Source organism: Panthera tigris, chromosome B2, assembly GCF_018350195.1.
Source record: "Panthera tigris isolate Pti1 chromosome B2, P.tigris_Pti1_mat1.1, whole genome shotgun sequence".
Lineage (NCBI taxonomy): Eukaryota > Metazoa > Chordata > Mammalia > Carnivora > Felidae > Panthera > Panthera tigris.
The window spans coordinates 30,274,210-30,299,731 of record NC_056664.1 but is presented as its reverse complement, the minus strand read 5'-3'; the positions used below and the strand labels follow the sequence as shown (position 1 = coordinate 30,299,731).

At 45.4% G+C, this 25,522-nt stretch overlaps 2 pseudogenes; both read right to left on the bottom strand.

Annotated features, from left to right (window-relative positions):
- Nucleotides 1–1,131: 1,131 nt before the first annotated feature.
- LOC102964321 lies at nucleotides 1,132–6,895 on the bottom strand (annotated as a pseudogene).
- Nucleotides 6,896–17,004: 10,109 nt separating this feature from the next.
- On the bottom strand, nucleotides 17,005–24,810 carry LOC102964611 (annotated as a pseudogene).
- Between the last annotated feature and the right edge of the window lie 712 nt (nucleotides 24,811–25,522).

Here is a 25,522-nt window from a genome sequence, read left to right as displayed (position 1 = left end):
CCTGAGTGCCTGCAGGGCACCGGATCAAGCTGCAACCTCAGGTCTGTGCTCTGAGAATGGCAATCAGCCATCCTTTCTCCAGCCCTCGCCCCCAGCACCCGAACTGCCCTCCTGTTATTCGACTCTCACATTGAGAGTCTTCTTAGGAGGTAGAAGCCACCTCTCTGCATAGACAAGGAAAATCTATTTTCCTACCATTTTTCCAGTTAGACAGCACGAGGCTCCACCAGGCAGCTGACCATGTGCTGGCCCTGACTCAGGAGGTGGTGTCAGCGAGGCTAACACTGTGCAGAAAGCATTTGCACAGGAGCCGTGTGGGCAGTTACTACCTCCTGTTGCCAGGAGCAGCAGCAACGTCAGTCCTAAACTCAGGGCCCAGTGTCCTGCATCGGGGGAGTCGGTGGTGTGACAGGTGATGTCTGTGCAGAGCAGTAGGGGCAGTGGGTTCCTGTGTGGGCTTCAACCTAGCGTGGGATTGTGTATTCCATTCCTGGCTCTGTAGCCCCAAGCCTGCACTGTGGCCTTCCCCAACATAATCTCATATTTAGAAAAAAGTTGGATTCCATTGTTTGCTCCAAAAAATTGATCAGGGGAGTAGTTGCAGAGAGCAAGCATTCAGAGGTGTTTGTCACACCGAACCGTGAACCACTCCCTAGTCCTCCCACTCAGTCTAGACCCCAGGATATAACAATGACATGTGTCTCACAACATCACGTCTCCTATTGACAAGGTATGTGCTCCCCTCTCTTTACAAGGGAAAAGAAAACGTATTTAAATGTGGTTTTAATGCCCCTCCCCAGGCTGGCTGCTCTGATCGCTGACCTCACTGGCTCCAGATCTGGCTGAGCGCCAGGCCTCTCACAAAATGCACAGGCCTCTCCCCGGACCCACAGACTCAGAGTCCTCGGCGCAAGATCAAGGAATCGCTTATTTAACGAGCCCTGCAAGTGAGGCTGACGCACAGCCGTGTGGGAATCCTCATCTCCATTCTTGCTACTGAAAGTGTGATGTAAAGACCAGCAGCAGCGCCTTGTCCTACACGCAGAATCTCATACTCTACTCCACATTTTGTGAGCCTTAAGACAGTGTTTGGGGGAGTCCTATGAACAGGGAAGTTTGGGACTCCCTGGTCTAGGTGCCTTTAAGGTGAAGCCAGGACTGTGCAGACTGCTCTGAGTGTGGGGTCTGATCAGATCTTTTGGAACTGGGGGTCCAGGGTTTGGTCCTTTTTCCTTTTTCTTCTATGGCCATCACCCCCTTGGTGACCTCATCTATCCTGAAGTTGCTAAACATCATCTACGTGGTGTCATCTCCAAAATCGGTTTCTCTAGCCCAGACATTTCTCCTAAATTCCATACTCATCCATGCTCATCTGACTGCCAAGTTGATTCTCTCACATTTCTAATAGACATCTCATCTTATCGTCTCTTCACTGACTGTCTGTGATGCCTCTCCCCAAATATGCTCCTTCCAGAATTTTTCCCATCTCTGCTGACAGCAACTCCATCTTTCCACTTGCATAGTCCAGAATTTTGGGGTCCTCCCTGGCTCCTCTTTCTCATACTCAAGATCTAATTCATTAGATTGTGCTGTAAGGTCCATTTACAGATTGCTTCCAGAATCCCATCACTTCACACTCTTTCCACTGCTTACACCCCAGTGGAAGGAGCAGACATCCCCAACCTGGAACACTGAGCTGGCTTCCTAGATTCAGGAACACTGAGCTGGATTCAGATCACTCACTGTAAGTGGTGACAATCTCACCCCACTGCATCCTCAAAACGTCCCACTCAAAGAATTCTCATAACCCAGTCGTGTTCCCTCTGCCCAGCCCCTCCCCACTTGAGGTCCTCCAGGATCTTACTTTAGGAGCCATGAGAGACACATCAGAGCCCTGGGTACGGTCACTGCCCGGGTTAATACAAACAGGATGTGGTCAGGAGATGAGACTAAAGGAGGAGCTATGTAGTGGGTGAACTCCCCATGGGATCCTGTCTACACTATCCCAGGGTCTCAGGGATCACCCCCTCCATACTTACTTGCAGGCTGAATGTAGCTGCCTCCTTTTCCACCTGTGGGAAGAAAACACCGTGTTTGAGGCCATTTAGGAGGCAGGGCCGTGAGGTCCTAGACCTAGTTCTGAACCCCAGGGAAGCTTCCAGAACTGTGGCTACAGATTGAGGGCAGGATCAGGAAACATGAAGAAAGTACCTGTGTGGGGAATGGACAAACCGCCCTCCTATAGTCTGTCCTCAGCAGGGGCCTTCTTCTCTGTCCTATGACTGCTGTGAATCAGGTCCCCATCACCAGATTCATCAAGGTGAAACATTTGTCCTTCATTTTCACGTGTTTTACTAAAAAGAAATTGTTAGCATTCCACTCCACACTGGACTAGCACATGTGTGTGGGTGGTACTGCCTATTAAGGGGGATAGGAAAACTCAGAGTATAGCCTCTCCCTACCTGAGTGCTTCTTTCTCCAGATCACAGCTCTAACCAGCACAGTAACCACAGGAGAACCAGACCAGCAACTATGTCCATGATGAAAGGAGGAGGCTCTGGGAAGGGAAGGGAGGCACCCTGTACCCCAGGCATAAGCCCCTACCTTGCTGAAATTCTTCAGAAGGGACATCTCCTCGAGAAGAGGCTCTGTGACCAGGTTTCCCTCCTTACCCCATCTCAGGTCGACGGGCTCCTGTAGCCCCTCGTGCCGCACATGGCATGTGTATCTCTGCTCCTCTCCAGGGGGCACCACCACAGCCACCAACTTCTGGAAGGTCCAGTCCCCTGCAGGCCTGTGTCCAGAAGCTCTGAGTCCTGGGTCAGGTCCTCCCCATCATGCTGCCAGGGTAGAAGCCCAGGGCCCAGCACCTCAGGATGACATCACTGTCAGAGATGGGGTAGTGGGTTACATGTGTCTTTGGAGGGTCTGAGGAGAAGGGTCAGAAAATTTAAAAAAATTCATGTCTGTCTTGGGCCACTGCAGCAGCACTCATGTGACCATCCCGAGAAAGGACAGTTCAACTGGGGTGGGAGAAGGGAGCAATAACCCAGACACCAGCCTAGGCATAGACATCTGGGATGATCTCTTCTTGTCTGGAAAGTTCTTTAATTAGGACAAGATAGCCTAAGGTAGGAAGCAGATCTCCGGGGGTGGGGTGCGGGTGGAGAAAAGGTATTTCTGGTCCTGACCTGAGGCCCAGTGACTCAGAAAAGCTGGAGTCAGAACTCAAACACATTGGTTTTGGGGTAGAGAAAAAAACTAAGAAAGTCCCCATGGTTCCTAAAGCCGCTGCCAGAGTCGCTGATCAGTTACTTCAGAGATGGTTTCCCCCTCCATCCCCGAGGGACTGCATTCCTTAATTGTCCAGGGAGAAGCGTGGGCACTCTGGACAGGTTGCTCTTTGGTACCCAGTCTGAACACCAGAGCTGTTTCCTTCCTCTCTCCACCCCTGGAGTGGGGGGCGGGGGGCATTCTGGCATCAGTCCCATTTATCTCTCCTAATAGAGAGACACTGGCCCCAGGCTGAGGGAAGACTGGGGAAGTTCCTTGCCCCCTCGTCCCTGCGAGCTGCGGCATCTGCTCTCTGTTCTGCAGGTGCCTACGGAGCCCCTCCACCCACTCTCCGTCCAGGTGGTTCCTCCAGCCCTCGGCCACGCCGGCCACTTCCCACTTGAGGCGGGTGATCTGCCGGGTGAGGAGCGCAGGTCCTCGTTCAGGGCTCCGTAATCCGCGCCGTTCTTGGAGAATTGACTGTACCCGCGGGGGACCCGCCTGTCCCGCCCCACTTCTCATCCAGAAAGCCCCAGTCCCGGTGAGACCCTGGCCCCGCCCCCGCGAGAAATCCCTGGGTTGTCCTTGATCTGAGCCTGTTCAGCTTAAATCGGAAACAAAACCCGAGCAAGCCACCTGGGCTCTTTCCCGGTCTAGGGGCTTGTCGGTGGACCTCGGGGTGACCTTCGGACCTGGAAATAAGGGCGGACATTGGGATGGGGGTCGTGACCTGGACTCGGGCCCGCTCACCGGACTCGCTCCGGTTGTAGTAGCCGCGCGTGTTCTGCAGGCTTACTCGGAAAATCTGTGCGTTGTCCTTGTAAATCCGCGTCTGCTCGTCCCAATGCTCCGGCTCCTCCTGCTCCATCCACGGCGCCCGCGGCTCCATCCTCGGATTCGGGGCGTCGCTGTCGAACCGCACGAACTTCGTGTCGTCCACGTAGGCCACGGAGATGAAGCGGGGCTCCCCGCGGCCGGGCGGGGACATCGCGGTGTGGAAATACCTCAGGGAGTGGGAGCCTGCAGGCGCGGAGGGGCTGAGACCCCGCCCGACCCTCCTCCCCGCGCGGGGCCCGGGTCCCAGGGGGAGACTGCCGGGAGGGCAGGGGGAAGGGGATCTGAGTGGCGGAGAGCGGAGCCTAATCTGGGAGGGACGGGGGAGGACAGGTGGAGGGTGGGCAAGGGGCAGGTGCTGGTCTGGGGTCGGGGCGTCGGACAGTCGCCTTTCCCGGGGTCCTGCATCCCCGCGGGCGGTCCCCGCGCTCCTGCCCTGCAGAGGCCCTTTCCTCCTGACCCCGCAGTCACCCGCACAGGTCGCGGTAAGGAGTAGGCCTCCCGACAACAGGAGGAGGACGGGTTGTGGGGTCCATGCAGCAGACCCTCGGGGTCTTGGGAAAAGCTGAACGGAGCCTGTTCCCGAGAATTTTGTATGCGGTAACAGCGGTGACGCTAATTGTTTCTCTAAAACGGGAAACTCAATGGGAGTGCGAACTGGGCTTCCGTCATCAGTATCCAGGCAGGAGGACGTGACCCAGGCTGTGAGAAGGAGAAGTAAAACCAGGGGAGTTAAGGACTCCCTAACCTTGGCCTTCCCTGCTCCAGACACCGCCCTCGTGAGGGGCCCTCCCGGGAGTTCTGAGACTTTGCCCTGACCTCTCTCCGCATGCACGGTGGTCGGGTGACGTTGTCATCCTGTCTTCCTGAGTCCTGGCCCAGGGGCTGTCTGAGGAAAACAGGGAAAGACACACAGGCTGGGCTCAACTCCTTTTCCTGCACAGTCCTTTCCGGAATATTCGCTGAACTGGATTCTCTTACCTCCTACCCCTTACCTTTCTTCCTCTGGGTTATTCTAGAAAACTCACTCCCAGGGAATTCGATACAAGAGAATGAGCTCACCCTGGGGACAGAAAAGGAGGGACAGGGGTTTTCTCTTTAGACATGGAGAAGCTGTGCCTGATTCCAGTTTCCTTCTTGTTGATTAACGCTAGTGGTAGCACAATGTTGGTAACCCCTGAACACAGGAATCTAAACTGTAAATGTGATTTTGGCCCCACCCTACAGAAAAGTGACCATCCAGCACAGCAGTCAGACTCACAAAGCTCTTAAGTTTTCCCAAACAATGTATCAGTGACTCCTGTGTTTTAACATTACCTTCATTCCATAGCCCCAAGATTATCTGTGTGAATGCTGGACATTTCCTCAGTCCATGGATGCACAACTGTTATGTATATTTCCGCTGGAAGAGTGGGCAAGCTGTAATCACCTCCCAGTTGCAAGTGTTCAGTGCAGCCAGATGCCCTTCACCAGTGTTCTCCCATTTCCTGTGTTTGAATTAATACTTAAATTATGTGCATATTGTTGGGGCACTTGGTATTGTTTTCTTTACCCTGAATATCATAAGGAGGCAATGGGTTTTCAGGGGCCCCCAGAGTATAGTAAATAGTAGATGCAAAGAATGTCTTGCTACATCCTGTAGATAGAGATTTATTAAAAATCTGTATAACAATGTATTTAAATCTGAGAATTCCACTGCTTAGAATTCTTTCCCTCTGCTTCTTTTCCTCACCCTGTGCCTGCAGCCCTTCTGTCTCTCTCATCCCTCAGGCCCTCTCCTCCCCTTAGTCTCCACCATCCTGTCCCTCCTGGATTGTGGCCCTGGTGCCACCTCATCACCTGCCACCTGGGGCTCTTCTCCTTGCAGGAGTCAGCGACCCTGCTAATGTAAGTCAGGTTGTGTCATGTGTTCACTGAAAATGCTCCAGTGACCGCGTCCCACTCTTGGGAAGCCTCTAGAATGTAGGGACCATGAGCACAGGGGCTTTGGGCTATTTTGGTGAAAGCTGTCTCCGCGGCATAGAAAGCCATTCCTGGTGTATCGTAGGCTCTAAATTAATTGTTGTTGAATGAATGAATGAAATATGACTATTAGTATTTAATTGCATCACATAAAAATCATAAAATGAAAAATACATAAGCAAAAATAAGGAAAGTTAAAACATTTTTTTTAAGTTTTTATTTTTGAAGGAGAGAGAGAGACAGAGCAAGAGTGGGGGGGAGGAGCAGGGAGAGAGGGAGACACAGAATTTGAAGCAGGCTCCAGGCTCTAAGCTGTCAGCACAGAGAGCCTGATGCGGGGCTCGAACCCACGAACCGTGAGATCATGACCTGAGCTGAAGTTGGACGCCTAACTGACTGAGCCACCCAGGCACCCCAAGGAAAGATTTTATTTCATCCATCTAGTGTGCATGAAGTTTCATAGCTTCATTCCGGGGGCAAGACCTCTATGTACACTTGAGGCTGTGCAGTGGTTTCCTATTGCCGCAGAACAAATTCCCACAACCATAGTGACTTACGACAGCAGCCATCCATGTGTCCCAGTTCTGCAGGTCAGCAGTCCAGTGTGATGCTGAGGGCTCTCTCCGGTGTGTCACAGGCAGTGTTTGCACCTAGCGCTCAACATCCCCTCCAAGCTTGAACAGAGCTGTTGGCAGAATTCCATTTCCTGGAGCTGGAGGACTGTGGTCCTCCCCCTGCAAGGGTCCACTTCCTTGCACAATGTCAGTGGGATGCTGCTGTCAGCTCCTGTGGCCACCAGCACTGCTTGCCTGGTGGTCCCTTCCATGGTCAAGGCCTCCCTTAGGGGCCTGGGTGGCTCAGTCAGTTAAGCGACCGACTTCAGCTCAGGTCGTGTGATCTTGCTCAGGTTCATGAGTTCAAGCTCTGCATCAGACTCTGTGCTGACAGCTCAGAGCCTGGAGCCTGCTTTGGATGCTGTGTCTCTCTCTGTCTCTGCCCCTCCCTGCTCATGCTCTGTATTCTTTCTCCCAAAAATTAAAAACAAAAAAAAAAAAACCTTTTTAAAATAAAATAAAAATTAAAAAAGGCCTCCCTCACCCTGAGTCCTGCTCATTCAGCCAGGCCTTCACTCAGGAAGAACTCCATCCTATTAATGGCTCACCTGATGAGGTCAGGATTACCCACAATAACCCTCCAGTTTTAATTCACCTGATATGACCCTTAACTGCGCATGCAAAGTCCATTCACACTAGCACCTGGATTAATGTTTGATCCAACAACTGGGAGAATGTGAACAACCTGAGGTTGGTTAGGGCAGCCATCTTGGAATCTGCCCGAGACAGCCTGGTTCTTCCTTTTTCTCTAATTGGATCACAGTCAGAGACCAAAGTCCAAATAAATAGATTGTTTGAATGTTAATAGTATGTATTCTGTCCCCTTAGATATAGATATTCTTCTTAAATCTTAAAACTAATGGATGATGTTTAACATCTCATAGTTAATTTAGAGCCAACAGAGAAAGAGAGAGAGAGAGAAACCCAGCTGGAAGCTGCCATGTGTTTTATGTCCTGGGACCCAGAGTCACACACCATTACATCAGCCTTTTCTGTCTGAAGTGAATCCTTCAAGGCAGCCCACACCCAAGAGAAGGACATTCAGATCCACCTCTGGAAGGGAGGCTCTCAAAGGATTTAGGTACACATTAAAACCAAGATTAAAATTAAATATTGTTTTTTGGATTTGGTAAGTCAAATGCTACTTTCACCCATTATTTTTATTGAATGCTTCAGAATTCTCTTTGGAAGGTAATAATGGAAGTTTATATAAATTGAACATCCATAATAAATTTAACATGTCTCAGTATGTTTTTCAGTGAGATTTGGTAGAAGAGATTTAGGCATCTACAAATTCTAAAAAGCACTGTTACTATGTACCATTTTTTTTTAAAGCAGCTCTGTTGTCTTTCCATTCATTTTTTCTATTTCATCGGTGGTTATTCCTTTGTATGATTTCCAGCTTAATTTACATTGAGCAACAATGTACTTTTCGTTCTGTGAATGTACTGAATCTAGGTGAATGTGAGGTTAATGTGCCCCCTCAAATCCTTTACAAGACAGAATTGCATTGCACACTGTATGCAACATTGTATACCAGAAATCAATCAAGATGCCAGTGAGCAAAAGATCAAATGCCCTATGTGTAGCCAAATCTATTGTTATAATAACATTCTGTATCCTCTCTCTAACATGGTGCAGAATAATTGACCGTGGTTTTGTTCCAAATGCAAATAGTTCTTTGGAAGTATCTTTGAAATGAACTTTGGTATTTAATTTTTAATTTCCTTAGAAACATTAACCTGGAATGGTTAACAAACTCCAATTTGAAAAATGCCAGTTTAAGGAGTTCTGATACAGTAAACCCCTGGGCACCTGCACTGGGACAAGAAACAGAAGGAATGAAGCCCCATGGACCACTGTCCAGTCCCATCCCCCCATGTGTAACCTCTGTCCTGAGACTCCTGGTTACAATTCCTTTGAGTTGCCCTAAAGATATTACAATAAGTGTATATATTTCCAAACAAAATATTATTAGTTTTTGCCTGTTTCTAACCTTTCTGTAAGTGAACACATGCTGCACATATTTTTCTGTGACTCAGTGTCTTGTCTCGTTGACTTCTCTCTGATGTGTGAGGCGTAGTTCACTCATTTTTACTGCTGTAAAGTTTTACATTTTGTGACTCATTTCCTATTTATGTTTAGGTTGTCATTCCAGTTTTTTCCATAAACATTACTGAACGTGTCTTCTGGGACACACAGGCCAGGGATTCCCCAGAGTGTACGATCAGGGCTAGGATTGCTGGACTGTATGCAGGATGTGCTGTAACCAGACCAGCGCACGTGAACTTGATTTCCAAAGTGCTTGTGTCAGTGTAACCTTTCACCAGGCATGTGCATGTGTCTCTGTTGCTGTTCCTATTGCTCTGAAAATGAAAACTGAGAGGCAGCTCTTTCACCTGAAGGGCAGGCAATAAGTATGAACATTACTGCTTGGTTGCAGGACCGCCCAGGTCTGACCCTATTAATAACTTGATTTCCTTTACTTGTATTCCATATACCTAGTTATTATACTTGCAGCCTCTAAGTCCAGATATGCTTCCTCTCTGCGTCACCATATAGTATTATTTTATTCGTTTGGAATCTTTTATCTTATATGTTTAGAATCATCCATAATAGAGACAGAGGAAGGGAAAAGTGGGGGCAGATGGACACAAGGAAAGACAAAAGACAATAGAGACTAAAAGCAAGAACAAGAAGAGAGGAATTGTAAACAGTGAGTAAAGACAACATTTTCAAAGTGCAAGGAAATAAAAGAGATGTAGAATAAAATAAGTTTTAGAGAGCTTTACTAGAAATCTATTGCTGTGTACCAGATGACCCCCCAAATTACTGACTTAAAACAACAAACACCTCTAAGCTCATGAGATACTACAAAAACAAATGCAATGGAGCAGAGGCTGATGGGAGGAACTGGACAAAGAGGACGAATTTATAGATGGAATAAGCAGTAGGTGGTTGGTTTACAGATGGAAATGATTTTGTTAGTGCTCCCGTAAGCAGATGCTAAAACAAGACAGGGTTAAATTCACCGTAATATTATCAGAGGAAACACCTATCAGAGGATAGGAGAGGGAGACAGAAAATGCTGGAAGAGCCAGCAGACCGAGATGCCAGTCTGACCCCACATTATGGTCTGCAGGAGAAAGTTGTGTTGCACTATTACAGATCGCCAGGCAACCTAAGTGAAGGTGAGCAAGGCTGGAGAGGAGTCCTCAGCTACAGTCAGCCCTCAGAGAGCCCCATGCCGCCTGGAAACCAGCCTGCCTTCATGTCCCCGCTGTGATCTGTTACTGTGTAACCCAGCCCATGGGAAGCAGGGCCTCTGCAGAAATATTGCCATGGATTGCAGAGCACAGGTGTGGGGGCCCTTGTGGGCTACCTGGGAGTGTGACCCAAATCTTCCTATCTGAGGGGTCTGGGCCCTTGGAAATCAAGCCATTTTCAGGCTGGGTTCCTGCACTTGTCCCTTCATAGTTACAATGGGGCGAGGGAGAACCAGGAGGCACCCACGTCTGTCACCCAGATTCCCCCTACATTGCTCTTATCCCAGTTCTGTAAGAGGAGTCCCACCCCCTCCTGAGGATCAGGGTGGATTACTTCTGCCTGGAGAAGAGCAGACTCCTGCCCTGGGCACAGGGAGTCCAAACATCCCTGGTGACAGCCGTAATGTGTATGAGGTTCAATCGATCCTTATTCCAGGACCTCCAACCTGCCGTTCCCAGAACTGCAGAGAAGAGGAGCATAACCTCCCCCAGTGGGTGATTGGAAGCAATGGTACATGGATCGATACCTGCTTCCACCCCTTGGTTCCTGGACTCACATACTCTCCCTATTGAGACCACAGCACCATATAGAGATGTCTGATTCCATAAATATGTTGCATCATGGAAAATGGCAGGGTTTTCCCCCTAAAACTGACATCTTGTGCCTTAGAAGGCCATCCAGCATTTTGTGTGGCCAACTAGATCTGGACCATCTGAAATGTGACATGACAGGTAGATCCCATAGTCATGGCATATCCTGTACCTGCTTCACTGTGAGGGATCTCCCAGCCACATACCGTGTTAAGAGCAATTCTGAGCCCATGGATCAGGCCTTTTGATAGCCCCTAGACAGTGTTACTGGCTCTGTGGGGAGGAAAGGAAAGCGCTCACATGGCATAGGTGTCTGTCCCTGTGAGGATGAATGTCTAGCCCTTCCAGGATGGAAGGGGCTCAATGCAGTCAACTTGTCACTTCATGGACAGTTGACCACCTGAAGAGATGGTGTTATAGCAGGGCCCAGTGTTGGTCTCTGTTTCTGACAGGGTGGACATTCAGAGGTAGTAGTAGACTAAATGGGAATCATTGCTGCTGGATTCCTATGTGGCTTTATCTCTGCCATGTGGTCACTCCATTCATGCGCCCATTCCACCGGTCCTGGGCTGACCACTGATAAAGGCTTGCTAGGGTCAACTTGTCTGCTTAGTGTTTCAGTGTCTCTTCAGGGGTGGATGTTTTCTGATGAGTGTTAACATGTGATTCAGGCTTCAGTGCAGAGAAACCATTTCCATTTAGGATGGACTGCTGTGGACCTGGCTAATTTATGACTTAGTGTGTTATACAGAACCCAGCATATATGGTCATTTTTTAAAAGTTTATTTTGAGAGAGAGAGAGAGAGAGAGAGAGAGAGAGAGAGAGAGAGAATCCCAAGCAGGCTCCACACTCAGCATCACGAACTGTGAGATCATACCCTGAGCTGAAATCCAGAATTGGATGCTTAACCGACTGAGCCACCAGGTGCCCTGCATATGATCATTTTCAATCATGTGCCTGCTTGGTGTCCCATGGACAAGCATTCTCTCTTCTCAGGTCCTGAAACACACCACTTGTTACCTCTAAAAGGGAATCTACTACTCTTGGTGGATGGCATGGGCTTTACTACAATACCTGAGGTGCCAGCATGTGATTCTCCTACTAGTGCTTTCCTTTAGCTCCACACTGCATCCTTTCCCAGCATTGACCCTTCTACCATCAAGAGGTCCAATAGATGGTATCTGAATGTAGGATGGCCTGGATATTTCTGTTCTGGTCCCACTCAAAGCTAGCATCCCTGTAGGTCATCCAGACGTGGGCCAAACTTAACCCCTAGGGGTGAAATGTGTGTTGCTGGAACCCCACGTGTCCCCTGGGCTATGTCCTTCCTTCTTTGCAGTGAGAGATGCAACTCGCAATAATTGGTGTCTTACCTTGGAGGGAATATCCCTGCATGCCCCTGACGTCTAGATCCATAAACCTTAATCAGGTGGCTATTCCCTGCACCTTTAAAAAAATTCATTTACTTCATTTTTAATGTTTAGAAAATGATGGTAGTTAGCATCAATGACCAAATTTACCATAATTTTAAAGCATAAAATGTAAAATTTACCATCTTAACCATTTTTAGGTGTACTATTCAGCGTATTAAGTACATTTTTACTCCAAGGCAACTGTTAACACCATCTATCTTCAACTCTTTTCACATAGTCAAGACTGAAACTCTTTATCCATTTAACAAAACTCTGTCATTATCCCCTTCTCACATCCCCTGCAAACTATCATTCTATTTCCTGTCTGTATGGATTGGCCTATTCTAGTCCCCATATGTAAGTGGAATCATACAGTACCTGTGTTTTGGTGGCTGGTGTATTTCAGTTAGCACAATCCTCTCAAGGTTCATTTGTGTTGTAGCGTGTGTCAGGTTGTTCCTTCTTTTTAGGGTCGTATTGCATTCCATTGTATGTATATACCATATTTTGCTTATCCCTTCATCCCTTGCTTAATTCTTTTGGCTAATGTAAATAATACTGCTTCTAAGTATGGGCTTATAAATATCTGTTGATATCTCGTCTTTCAATTTTTTGGGCTATATACCCACAAATGGAATGGCTGGATCATATGATAATTCTATGTTTAATTTTTTGAGGAAGCTTCATACTGTTTTCCATAGTGGCTGCTCATTTTACATTCCCAACAGTGTACAAGGGTTCTAATCACTTTTCCTGTTCACTGGCACTTGTTATTTTGTTATTTTTAAAATAGTAGCGATTCTAGTGCGTGTGAAGTGGTATCCATGGACCCTCATTTGTCCCCTTGTACGAGGGCTGGAAGAAACCACTTCTTCCCTTAAGAATTGGTATCTCACTGTGGTGTTGATTTGCATTTCCCTAATGATTATTGATGTTGCATATGTTCTCAGATGCATTGGCCATTGTATATCTTCTTTGGAGAAATATCTGTTCAAGTCCTTGGACCACATTTTAATCAGGTTGTCTTTTTTCATCTCAGGAGTTGTCTAATGTGTTCTGAATATTAATCCCTTATCAGATTTGTGATTTGGAAATATTTTCTCCCATTTTTGGATTGCATTCTTACTCTGTTGATACTGTCCTTTGATGCACAAAAGTTTTAAATTTTGATGAGGACCAATTTGTCTATTTTTTCTTTTGTTGCCTGTGCATTTCATGTCACATTCAAGAAATCTTTGTCAAATCTAATGTTGTGAAGCTTTGACCCATGCTTTTCTTCTAAGATTTTTAGTTTTGGCCTTTATGATGAGGTCCTCAATCCATTTTGAGATTATTTTGAATGTGGTATTAGGTATGGGTCACCTTTTTTCTTTTGGATATGGATATCCAGTTTTCCCAATCATTTGTTGAAATGATTGTCCTTTTCCAACAAATGGTTTTGGCATCCTAGTCAATAACCACTTGACCATATATACAAGTTATTTTCTGGACTCTGTTATTCCATAAGTATGTATATCTATTTTTATGCCAGTACCACACTCTTTTGATTACTGTCACTTTATAGTAAGTTTCAAAATTATGAAATTCAAAACTAGGCCTTCAAATTTGTCCTTTTTCATGATTGTTTTGGCTTTTGGTGTCCCTTGACCTCAAATAAAATTCCATATGATTTTTCTATTTCTGCAAAATATATCATGAGATTCTGATAGGGATTGCATTGAATCTTTTGATTGTTGTGGGTAGTATTAGCAGCTTAATAATATTAAGTCTTTCAATCCAGAAAAGTCTTTCCATTTGTTAATGTCTTCACTGATTTCTTTCAGCAGGTTTCTTAGTTTTCCCTGTACAAGTTTTTGCCTCCTTGGTGAGGTCAGTTTTCCACATATTTTATTTTTATTCATGCTATTGTAAATAGAATTGTTTTCTTAATGTCCTTTTGAACTGTTCATTGTGAATGTATAAAAATACAAATGATTTTTTCATGTGATTTTGTATCCTGCAACTTTCCTGAATCCATTTATGAATTAAAAAATTTTTTTTGCAGAATTAAAAAAAATTTCTACATAGAAGGTTGTATAATGAAACAGGGATAGATTTACCCCTTCCTTTCCAATCTGGATGCCTTTTATATCTTTTTCTTGCCTAATTGTTCTGGCTGTAACTTCCAATACCATATTGACTAGAAATGGTGAAAGCAGGCATCCTTGCCTTGTTCCTGATCTTAAGGGAAAATCTCTTAGGCTTTCAACACTGATATTAACTGGGGCATTTATAATTGGATTTTATTATGTTGGGGTAATTTCCTTTTATTCCTTGTTGTATAAGTCCTTTTATAATGAAAGTGTGTTGAATTTTTTCTTTTTCTGCATTAATTGAGATAATCATGTGTTTTTTTTTAACCTTAATTTTGTTAATGTGATGTATTACTTGATTTCCTATGTTGACACTTCCTTGAATTCCAGGAATAAAACTCACTTGGTCATGATGTATAATCCTTTTAATATGTTCTTAAATTCAATTTGCTAGTATTTTGTTGAGTTTTGCACCAATATTCATGGGGGATATTGATCTGTAGCTTTCTTCTCTTGTAGTATGTTTGTCCGGCTTTGGTATCAGGACCATGCTAGCTTTATAGAATGACTTCAGAAGAGTTTCCCTTTTCTTCAAATTTTTGGGAAGAGTTTGAAAAGGATTGGTGTTAGTTCTGTAAGTGTTTGGTAAAACTCACCAGTAAAGCCATGAGGTCCAAGGCTTTTCTTTGTCAGGTGTTTGATTACTAATTTAATATCCTTTCTGGTTATAGGTCTATTCAGATATTCTATTTTCTTATAATTGTGTCTTGGTAGGTTTTAGTTTCAGGGAATCTATCCATTTCATCTAGGTTTTCCAGTTTGTTGGCAAGCAATTGTTTACAGTGCTCTCTTATAATCCTTTTTATTTCTGTAGAATAGGTAATAATATCTACACTTTCCTTTCTGATTTTATTATTATTATTTTATTATTTTATTTTTTATTTATTTTTGAGAGACAGAGAGAGAGAGAGAGAGAGAGAGAGAGAGAAAGGCAGAGTGTGAGCGGGGAAGGGGCAGAGAGAGAGAGAGGGAGGCACAGAATCCAAAGCAGGCTCCAGGCTCTGAGCACAGAGTCTGATTAGGGCCTGAACTCAGGAACTGTGAGATCATGACCTGAGCCGAAGTTGGATGCTTAACCGATTGAGCCACCCAGGCCCCCCTCCTTTCTGATTTTAGTAGTGTGTTTTCTCTCTTTATGTCTTTAGTCAGTCTAGGTAAAGCTTTGTCAATGTTATTGATCTTTGCAAAGAATCAGTTTTTGGCTTCATTGATTTTCTTCATTGCTTTTCTATTCCCTGTTTTATTTATCTCTGATATAATATTGATTCTTAACTTTCTTCTGCTTGCCGTGAGTTTATTTGTTGTTTGTTTACTAGTTCTTAAGTTGTAGAGTTTGGTTGTTGATTTGAGATATTTTTTGATATAAGCATTTGCAGCTATAAATTTCCCCATTAGCATTGTGTTCCCTGTATTCTATAAGTTTGGATATATTGAGTTTTGTTTTCAGGTGTCTCTAAATATTTTCTGATGATTTTTTTTGGTGGTATACTTGTTGTTTTACTGTTAAATTGACACATCTGAACCAAAATATTCACAATACCTGATACACTTTAAAGAGAATCATGTACTATAGTCTTAGATGCAACCACAGAACAAGCAGAACAAAAGGCTTTAAAATATATCCATAGTGTGTATTATTTCAATATTCATTCATTTACAAGTTAGACTTTTTCTTTTTGTAATCTTTAAAGTTATTTATTTATTTATTTATTTATTTATTTATAGCGTGTGTGGGTGAGTGGGGAGATGGGCAGAGGGAGAGAGAGAATCTTAAGCAAGCTCCATGCTCAGCATGGAGCCCAAAGCAGGGCTCGATCTCATGACCAGGAGTTCATGACCTGAGCTGAAATCAGAAGTCAGATGCTTAACCAACGGAGCCGCCCAGGTGCCCCCTCTTTTCCTTTTTCTTTCATTGTTTTATTTGTTTATTTATTTATTTACAAAAATTTAAAAATGTTTATTTATTTTTGAGAGACAGAGACATGGCATGAGTGGGGGAGGGGCAGAGAGAGAGGGAGACAGAATCAAAGCAGGCTCCAGGCTCGGAGTTGTCAGCACAGAGCCCGACATGGGGCTCGGACCCACAAGCTGGGAGATCATGAGCTGAGCCAAAGTCAGATGCTTAACCAACTGAGCCACCCAGGCGCCCCACTGTGAATTATTTTTAAACATCAAAATGAGTACTGTATGAAATTTTAATTCTATAAAATCAAATGCGGTAAAATTATTGCCGACTGCTTTTGCATATCAGAAACAAATTTATATTTTTAAACATCTCAGGGCACATGGGTGGCTCAGTCGGTTAAGCATCTGACGCTTGGTTTCAGCTCGGGTCACGATCTCACGGTTCGTGAATTCGAGCCCCACATCAGGCTCTGTGCTGACAGTACAGAGCGTGCCTGGGATTCTGTATCTCCCTCTCTCTCTGCCCCTCCCCTGCCCTCTCTCTCTCTCTCTCAAATAAACTTAAAAAAATATTTTGAAAACAGCTCAATGTACTAAGTCTTATCCAGGTATACAACGTAATATTTGTTCAATAAAAAGCTGTATATCTAAAACAATTCAAGAACTCACAATAGAATAAACTGTTAAAAATGTGCAAGTTCACTAGAGATGACCTACACTCTGTTGTATACGGATAGAGGTTTAAATGGTTATCTTATTGTAAAATACATTGAGTTTTTTGTATTCCCTGGTTATTATACATTGTCTCCTTTAAGAGGAGGTATGGTACTGTTATCTCCAGTTTCTAGTTCTGGTAATGAAAACCTCCATGAAGTCTGTTAACAATTCATTACCGGTACATTTATGAAGGCAGCTCACATGATTTGCAAACAAAACCTTCAGGCCTCGTGTTATTTACCAAAGAATTCAGTGCAGCAAGAAGAGAAAGCCCAGTATGCAAATTTACAGACTAATCTACAAATTAACCAGTTTCTGTGATCCAAACTGTGTCAAACTTTCAAGGTATTGTCCATAAAGTTCCATATCATTGTGACCTGCCCCTTCTACCCACAGAAGCTGCATTGGTCTTTGACAAGACTCAAACAATGTGAGGCCATGTGAAAAGTGAAGATGACTTCATCTTCAGTCCCGTGAATTATTAATACTGGAGAGGTTATCTTAGAGACTTTGTCAATGTTTGGGAATGCATCCAAACAGTAGGTCTTCATGGTATCAGGAAAAGTGACTGGCATTGCCGAGGTCAAAGGGGAATGAAGAATTATGCAAGCACTCTTACACCAAGCAGCAAGATCCACAGATGGTACTGTCCCTCTCTAATTTGGCCATTATAGAATCACATTTTCAGGGCGTTATCCATATCTTGTCCTAAGAGCAAGCCAAGCAGCTCCTATATCTGCATAGAGGTTCTTGTCTGATGGTTTCCCAGAACTTGGGCCATACCCAGAATAATCCTATGAGGGCATATGACAATTACTCTGTGATCCTAGTCCTATGTAGAGTTGCTCATCTGACCAAGATCAACAGCACTTCCATGTGAGAAGAATAAAGTGTACTTGACATTGGGTGAACAACGTGCAAACATGCAGACAATTCTGTTGCCTTTACTGGTTCTAGTCATGAAACACTAATAACATCTCTTTGTTTAGAAGAGTGCTGCCAGTCTGCTGGTTGTGATTGGTGTAAAGTCCAGAGGCTTCCATGTTCATCATACATCAGCATATAAATTGAATCAGGTGGCAAAAATGCTAATTTTGAAGCCATTTTCCCAGGAAAGGCGGACAGCAGAAGAGGCCGCATAGTTCACTAAAGGAGAGGTTATTCTTCTATACCTGAGGTGTGGGGAGAAAAGGGCCAGGAGGGAGTCCCTGCCCATGCACTCTTCTCCACAAGATGAGACCCATGCTGCAGCCACTGTCGCCACCTCCCCTTCTGGCACAGCAGACACCTCTCCAGATGCAGCCAGGTCTTCTTCACCCTTACTTTCCTTTCTATGCTCCTCTTCAGCCTCCTCTGCGGGGCCGGCTCTCCTGATGGGAGGAAGGTGGACATGGAACCGAGGGGTGGGTGGGTGAGCAGAACTCTCGCTAAGGAAGGAGTTGGTCACTGACTTAAATGTTTTTTAAATAGTTCACTTGGGATTCCTTTGGGCCCATTGGTTAAGAGTGTGTTTAATTTTCTCCAATTTGTATATTTTCCGGTATTCCTTTTGTTTTTGATTTCTAACTGCATCCCATTGTGGTTGGAAAAGATATTTTGTGTCATATCTCCTTTCAATACTGTTGAGTCTTAATTTGTAGTCTAACATATAGTGTATCCTGGACAATGTCCCATGTGCGCTGGAGAAGAACGTGTATTCTGTTATTCGTGGGTAGAGTGCTGTGTATGTGTGTGTCAGATCTAGCTGTTTTCTTATGTTGCTCCAGACCTGTGTTTCCTCACTTTTCTTCTGTGGGTGCTCTATCCAGCTTTGAGAATGGGACAGTGAATTCTCCAGCTACTATTGTGGGTCCCTACTTCTCCTTTTCCTTCTATTAAACTTTGATTCATAGATTTTGTTGATCGGGCATTAATGCTAAAAGTTTATCATTGTCAGATATTCTTGCTCTATTGAAACTTTGTTGTTTTGTCTCTTCTAAATTTCTTTTATTTCAAACCTATTTGGTCTGATATCAGTAGAAAATACTCCAGTTCTCTCTTGATTACTGTGTGCAGGGGATACCTTTTTCTTCTTTTCACTGTCAAACTATTTGTGTTTTTCGATAAAGTGAGTCTCTTTTAGACAACATAGAGTTAGATCATCTTTCTGTCACCATTCTGCCAGCCTCTAGTTTTGACTGGAGTATTTAATTCATTTACATTCAAAGTAATTGCTGATAAAGAGGGACATGTCTCTGTTATTTGGCTATTTTCTACATGCCTTATAAATACATTGTTCCTCATTTCTGGATTTGTTGTTTTAGTTTTAGTTTAGTTTTTTTAGTGAAATGGTTTAATTCTCTCTCATTTCCTTTTGCATATATTACTCTATAGACATTTTCTTTATGTTTGCCATGGGGATCACATCACACATCCTAAAAGTATAGCCCTCTAATGTGTATTTCTACAAGCTTATCTTCAATAACAGACCAAAAGTCTCATTTTATGCAGCTCCATCTGATCCCCTTGCAGTAATTGATGTCAGAAAATTACATCTTTATACATCATCCCAAAACATAGACTAATAACTGTTTTCGTGTTATTTGTTAAATCAAGTCAAAAACAAAAAGTGGAGTTACAATTCAAAGTTACAATAATAGCGGCCTTTAAAAAAAATCAGTCTTTTAAATCATGTAGAAAACAAAAACTGGACTTATAAAAAGTCACACTAAAACTATGTTTATAATTGCCCATTTATTTACCTTCACTGAGATCTGTATTTCTTCACATAGCTTCAGTGACTGCCCAGTGTCCTTTCATCCCGAAGGATTCCCTTTAGCAGACCTTGCAGGGCAACTATGGGGGAAATGAACTCTCTACCTTTGTTTACCAGAGAATGTCTTCATTTCTCCCTCACTTTGAAGACCCATTTTGCAGATATAGGATTCTTGATTGAATATTTTTCTTTCAGCACACAGCATATCAGCCCATTGCCTTCTGGTCTCTAGGGTTTCTGATGACAAATCTGTCAACTTTTTAAGGAACCATTGTACTTGATGAGTCACTTTTCTCTTAGTGCTTTCAAGACTCTTTGCCTTTGGTTTTCGTTTCATTATAATGTGTCTTGGTGTGGATGTCTTTGCGTTCATCCTAAATGGAATTTACTATTCTTCTTGGATGTTTATATTCATGTCTTTCATCAATTTGGATCAAGTTTTCAACCATTATTTCTTCAAATAATCTCTCTTACTTTATTCTCTATCTTCTGTCTGGGACTCCCAAAATGCATATGTTGGTCCCTTTTCTGGTGTCTCCGTGCTCCCTTAGACTGTTCACTTCTCTTCAATGTTTTTCATTTGGCTCCTCAGACTAGATCATTTCAACTGTTCTCTCATCAAGCTCAGTGATTCTTTGTTCTGCTTACTGTAGTCTGCTCTTGAATACCTCTAGCAAATTTTTCATTACAGTTGTTGTACATATCAGCACCAAACTTTCCTTTCAGTTTCTCTTCATGTTGTGTATCTCTTTGTTGATATTTTACTTTATTCATAGCTCAATGTTTTGACTTTTTGGGTCTTCCTTTAATTCTTTGAACATCTTACAGACTGTTGATTTAAAGTACTTGTCTAGGAGTGGCTGGGTGGCTCATTTGGTTAAGCATCTGACTTCAGCTCGGATCAGGATCTCATGGTTCATGGGTTCAAGCCTTGCATCGAGCTCCATGCTGTCAGCTCAGAGCCTGGAGTTTGCTTCAGATTCTGTATCTCTCTCTCTCTCTCTCTCTCTCTCTCTGCCTCTCCCGTGCTCACACTCTGTTTCTCTCCCCCACCTCTCAAAAATAAATAAACATTAAAGAAATTTTAAAAATTAAATAAAATACTTGTCTAGTAAGTCCACATTCTGATCTTTCATGGGGATATTTTCTGGGTTTTTTGTTTGTGGGTTTGTTTGAATGAATCTTATTTTCCTGTTTCTTTGTATAATTTTTGTTTTATTGTTAAAAACTGGTCACCTCAATCTTATAATGTGGTAACTCTGAAAATCAGATTCTTCCCATTTTGATTTGTTTTGATTTTTGATTGTTGTAGTCTGTGTGCCAGAAATCAGCCTGAGGTGTAAATTTCAGCTCTTCTCATGTCATTTTTCAGCCTACACTTTTCCCTGAGCATGTGTGTGGTAATTTTCTACATCCCTGCCCACCTCCTCCACCAGTGATGTTCAGAGAGGATCTGAGAGCACAGTGGCAATGCCCCTGGGTGGCCAAGGGCTGACAACAAAAGCCCTTATACCTGCTTAGCCAGGACATCACCCAGGGACTCCCTGGGCTACTGGACCAGGACAGGGCTCTACATAGGGTTTGGCTTGTAAATTGTTTCCCCAAATATACTCTGACTTTGATGCTTCCTCCTCACTGAGTAACCAGGGACTTTGGCCTTACAGAAGAAAAGGTCTCTAGGCCATAAAAGTTGGTTCCCAGATCTGTAGCCAGACCCACAAACATGCTGGATGTTCCAATGCATAATCTGGCACTTTCCATGGAGAGGACATTGGACTAGGAGTCCCTGTCACTTGTTCTTGCTGCAGCATTTGATGCTGGAGGCTGGTATACTGGTTCTTTCTTTCAGTCATGTAAATGCCACAATCTTCACTCCTGACCACTTCAGGTCCCTCTGTCTGCTATCCATAACACTTGAGTCAGGAGCTCTGGTACCCAAGTTCAAATCTCATTTATACCCCGATGGCTAACCAAGGGATTTGAGAGTGGCTATCCAGGAGCTCCCAAGGGCCTCAATCTCTGTAGCTGAGCCAATGACCTACAACAGGAAAAGCCCCTTCCTGAGTCCCAGACATCTCAAAGGCATCTGGTGGTTAAGCACTGCTTGTCTACAGTGCCCAATGTGATTGAAATGTGTGTGCAGGAGGCACTGTGCATAGTCCTGGTTGCTTGCTCAGGCAACCAAGGCCAGCAGGCAGGCACTAAACTCACGTAGGAACATGTGCAGATGCATCCACATGTGTACAGGACCCACCACACCAAACACCCATAAACTTTCCTCTTTCCAGCCTTCAAGTAAACATTAAGGAATTCTGGTCACAGCGTTCATTCCTTCTTTCCTTCCCTTCCTTCCTTTCTTCCTTCCTTCCTTCTTTCCTTCCTTCCTATTTCCAAGTATATTAAGTGAGTATCTCTGTGCCAATCTGTGTGTTAGGCTTGGTAATCATTTAATGAAACAGACACAACATATATTCTCTTAATTCTTACAATCTGATAGAAAAGAGACAATAAATAAAACATAATAATAGTAGTACCTTATATGGTACAGCTTGATTCGGGGCTGGACTCACGAACCATGAGATCATGACCTGAACTGAGGTTGATGCTTAACCCACTGAGCCACCCAGTACCCTCACTTGTTTTCCTCTCTCATCCCTTTTCCCAGCCCTTGCTGGTCTCTACCCATGATCCTTCAGCATCCCTCTGCTTCCACCACTCACCAGACAGGAGCAGGAAAGGGCCCCATGATCAAGGACAACACCCTGGAGCAGAAACTCAATATCTTCCTTCCTCTCAAGCCTCGACCCATCCCCCAGCAGAGTACAGGCCTTCCCTGAAAGACATGTCCCTGTTGCGTGTTGGTCCCGGCTGAGTAGTGGCACAAACACAGCTCCTTCTATCCCTAGCTGTCCGGCTCCCCACCTGCATAAACACCCACGCACAGGTGTTTGCTTGCTGGCCCCTCTGCCACAGGCACTGACTCCACCTGCAGCTCAGCTTCCCCCCTCCTGTAGCACTGAGCCAGCAGCTCCTAACTGGAAGGCACATCAGAAAGCCCAGGTGACCAGCAGGTCCCATATAGAAGAAGTGGGCTGCGGCGGGGTCTGCACTTGACCTGACTCAGGAGCACTCCACCTTCATAGAGGCCTGACCTTGCCCTCCAACCTCACCCCTGGCCCAGGTTTGCAGACTGCACTTGGCCTTCCCTCCTCCTTCCTGGCCCACATGCACCTGGAATCACAGCTTCTTCCCAGTGCGGCTTGATCCAGGCTGCCAGGGCCTTCCTGCCCCGATCCTAGCAGGGACTGGACAAGGCAATGCAGGCAATGCTGTAGCAACGTTCTTCTAAATGAGGTCTAGGTGGTAATTGAGACTTCCTAGGTGAGGCTGTCTGTCTACCCTCTGCATCCTGAGACTGCCACCACACCACCTCCCCCACTGCCCACATGGAACCCTCCCAGACAGGGGCCCCCTTGGAATTTCTGTTCCACTTTACATGCCTGGGAATCACTGTTCAAGGAAATTCTTCCTGTCAAAGTTAATTAGTGGAAATCACTTGTTTTGACACCAACATTTAAAGCAGGCATTTGAGAAATTGGCGCGTGACTTTCATGCTCTTTCTCCAGCAAGTGCACCAATGACGTATGAGGCAACCATTTTGATCCCAAGGAACTAGAACTGATGTTCCCTTGGGGAGGACCACCCCAAGAGACAGCAGAAACAACCACAGACCTGCATGGCCCTTACTCTGGTTGTGACATGGTCACAGTCCCTCAATGTGGGGCAGGATGACTAACCATCCCAGGCTGCCCCAGACTGGGCAATGTATAAACACATTAGGACCAATGTATAAACACATTAGGTTCACAAGTGAGAAGGCAGTCACCCTCCATGATGGTCACAAATAAATGGTGAAATCAACAGAAAGTCCCCAGGCCCTGCACTCTCCACCCTTTCTTGTTTCATGTGTCACCTTGTTCTTTGACCAAACACAAAACCTGTTTTCCTATTTCCCTCCCCTCAAGCAGCTTGATTATGGGGAAATCACGTTGACCACCCCTTCCTTCAAATCTACAGGGCAGAGACCACCACAAGGAAGCGCTGGCTCAGAGGTCAAGGTGCGGCCACATGGCACAGTCCACATGCTCTGCTCTAAATGGCCTTTTGGGCTGTGCCCTGAGAGGCTGGACGGGGAAAATCCTGGAGGCAGGATCAAAACAGAGGGCACAGCTGCCCCGAGAATGACTTGCCCCCCTCTCCCCAAATGGTCAAGGGAGACTGTATCTCCTTTTGCATATGTTCCACAGAGAAACTCCAACAAGAATGAGGGCAGGTGGAGGGAACCAGAAAAGAGTACAGGTGGGAGTGACCCAGAGGAACAATTCAGGACACAGGTCCTGGAGGAACAGTTTCAGGGGCTGCAGAGTGGACAGAGGTGACCATCTGTGCTTAGGACTCATCTATCTGCTATAAGTGGATCCTCCCAGTGGGACATCATAGGCAGGGCTCTGGCACCACATACTGACCCCTAGGTGTGGTCTTGTGGGTCCTTTTCTTGGATTCCTCATGATGGCTGGAGAGATTGGGGAAAGGGTGCACATAGGAAGGAAATAGGGTCATCAACTCTTGTCTGGATTCCTCCCCAGTGTTGAATCCCTCCCTGCTAGCTCTCTGACCCTTTCTTGCTTGTGCCCCTCTGATCCCATGATCTCCTGGGCCCTCTGCAGTCAGGACATAATTGCCACGCATCACCCCAGGGTGAGCCCTGCTGAGTCTGAGAGTAGAGAGAGGTAGGGTCAAGTGCTGAGTAGGGAGTGAAGCCCTCTCTGCCCAATCCTCAGCCAGAGCCAGGAGTGGCCATGCTCCACACTCAAGGCCCCAGTGACCCTGGCTGTGAGCAGCGCTAAGGGTGTGGATGCAGATGTGGCTCACAGGCCACCTCAGCACTCACACTTCCCACTCCTGTTACAGGAGCTTGTCATCCCCTCCAATCTGTGCAGATACAGATGAGGGATCCCATATCCCAGGAAAGCCCCTCCCATCCCACCATCTGCCCAGATTCTCACCTGGGCTTCTCTCAGCTGCTGGTGATTTCTTCTTATATGAAAGGACACACACAATAATGGCAATAACAAAAACAACAGAAGCAACCATAGCACCCCAATGGTTGGTCATCCATTCTGGTGTACCAGGGCATTTCTTGGAAAAAGGCTTCATATTAACCTGGGATCCCTAGTTTCCTCTCCCTACCCTGGCTCCTGACCTGATCAGGGCCAGAGCCTCCTCCATGATCACTGCAGTCTCACCTGAGGGTACACAGTGTGCAGTGTGGTTCCAGGAGCTTCCATGTAGCAAGAGAACCTCTGCTCCTTTCCCTGGGAAATCCTTATGACCACACACATCCAGTAGGTCCCCTTCCCATCAGGAAGGACTCCCTAAACTGCTGGGCATCCTGGCTCACAGGATCCTCATCCTGAAGCCAATGAGGAAGATATTCCTGGGAGGGAAACTGAAAGCCCAGCACGTCACGGTGACCATGCCCTCCAAGGCCTGGCTGCAGGTGACCTTTACTGTTGGGGACACTGGGGAAGAAAGCACAGAGCCAGCCATGCACATGGCAGAGCACTGCTGCTCTCTAAGTGAGACAGAGAGGACAGGTTTGCTTCTCTCATCTTTCCGGCTCTGGCTGAAGCCGTCATTGACCCCAGACCTTCTCCAAGTCTTTTCTGCACCCTACAACCCAATTCCTTTCAGCTGGCAGGAGGATGCACCTGGGATCCAGGCCTTGCTCTCACGGATTCTCATTTTGGGGCTGAGGAGGGGATATGGGGGGGTGGGCTCCTGGGCTGAGGGGACTATAAGGGAACTCTCTGTGACAGGATGGATGGGGCTTCCTTTCCTGCTTGACACCCACCTTCCTGGTTCAGTTTTCTGTCAGAGGGTCCATGGCTTTCCTGGACTACTGACACTGGGAGGGTGCGTTTCCATCCCCACCTGCTTGGTGTCTCTATCCAGAGGCTGTAACAGCACAGGTGGGTCACGGTACCAGGGGCCAACAGA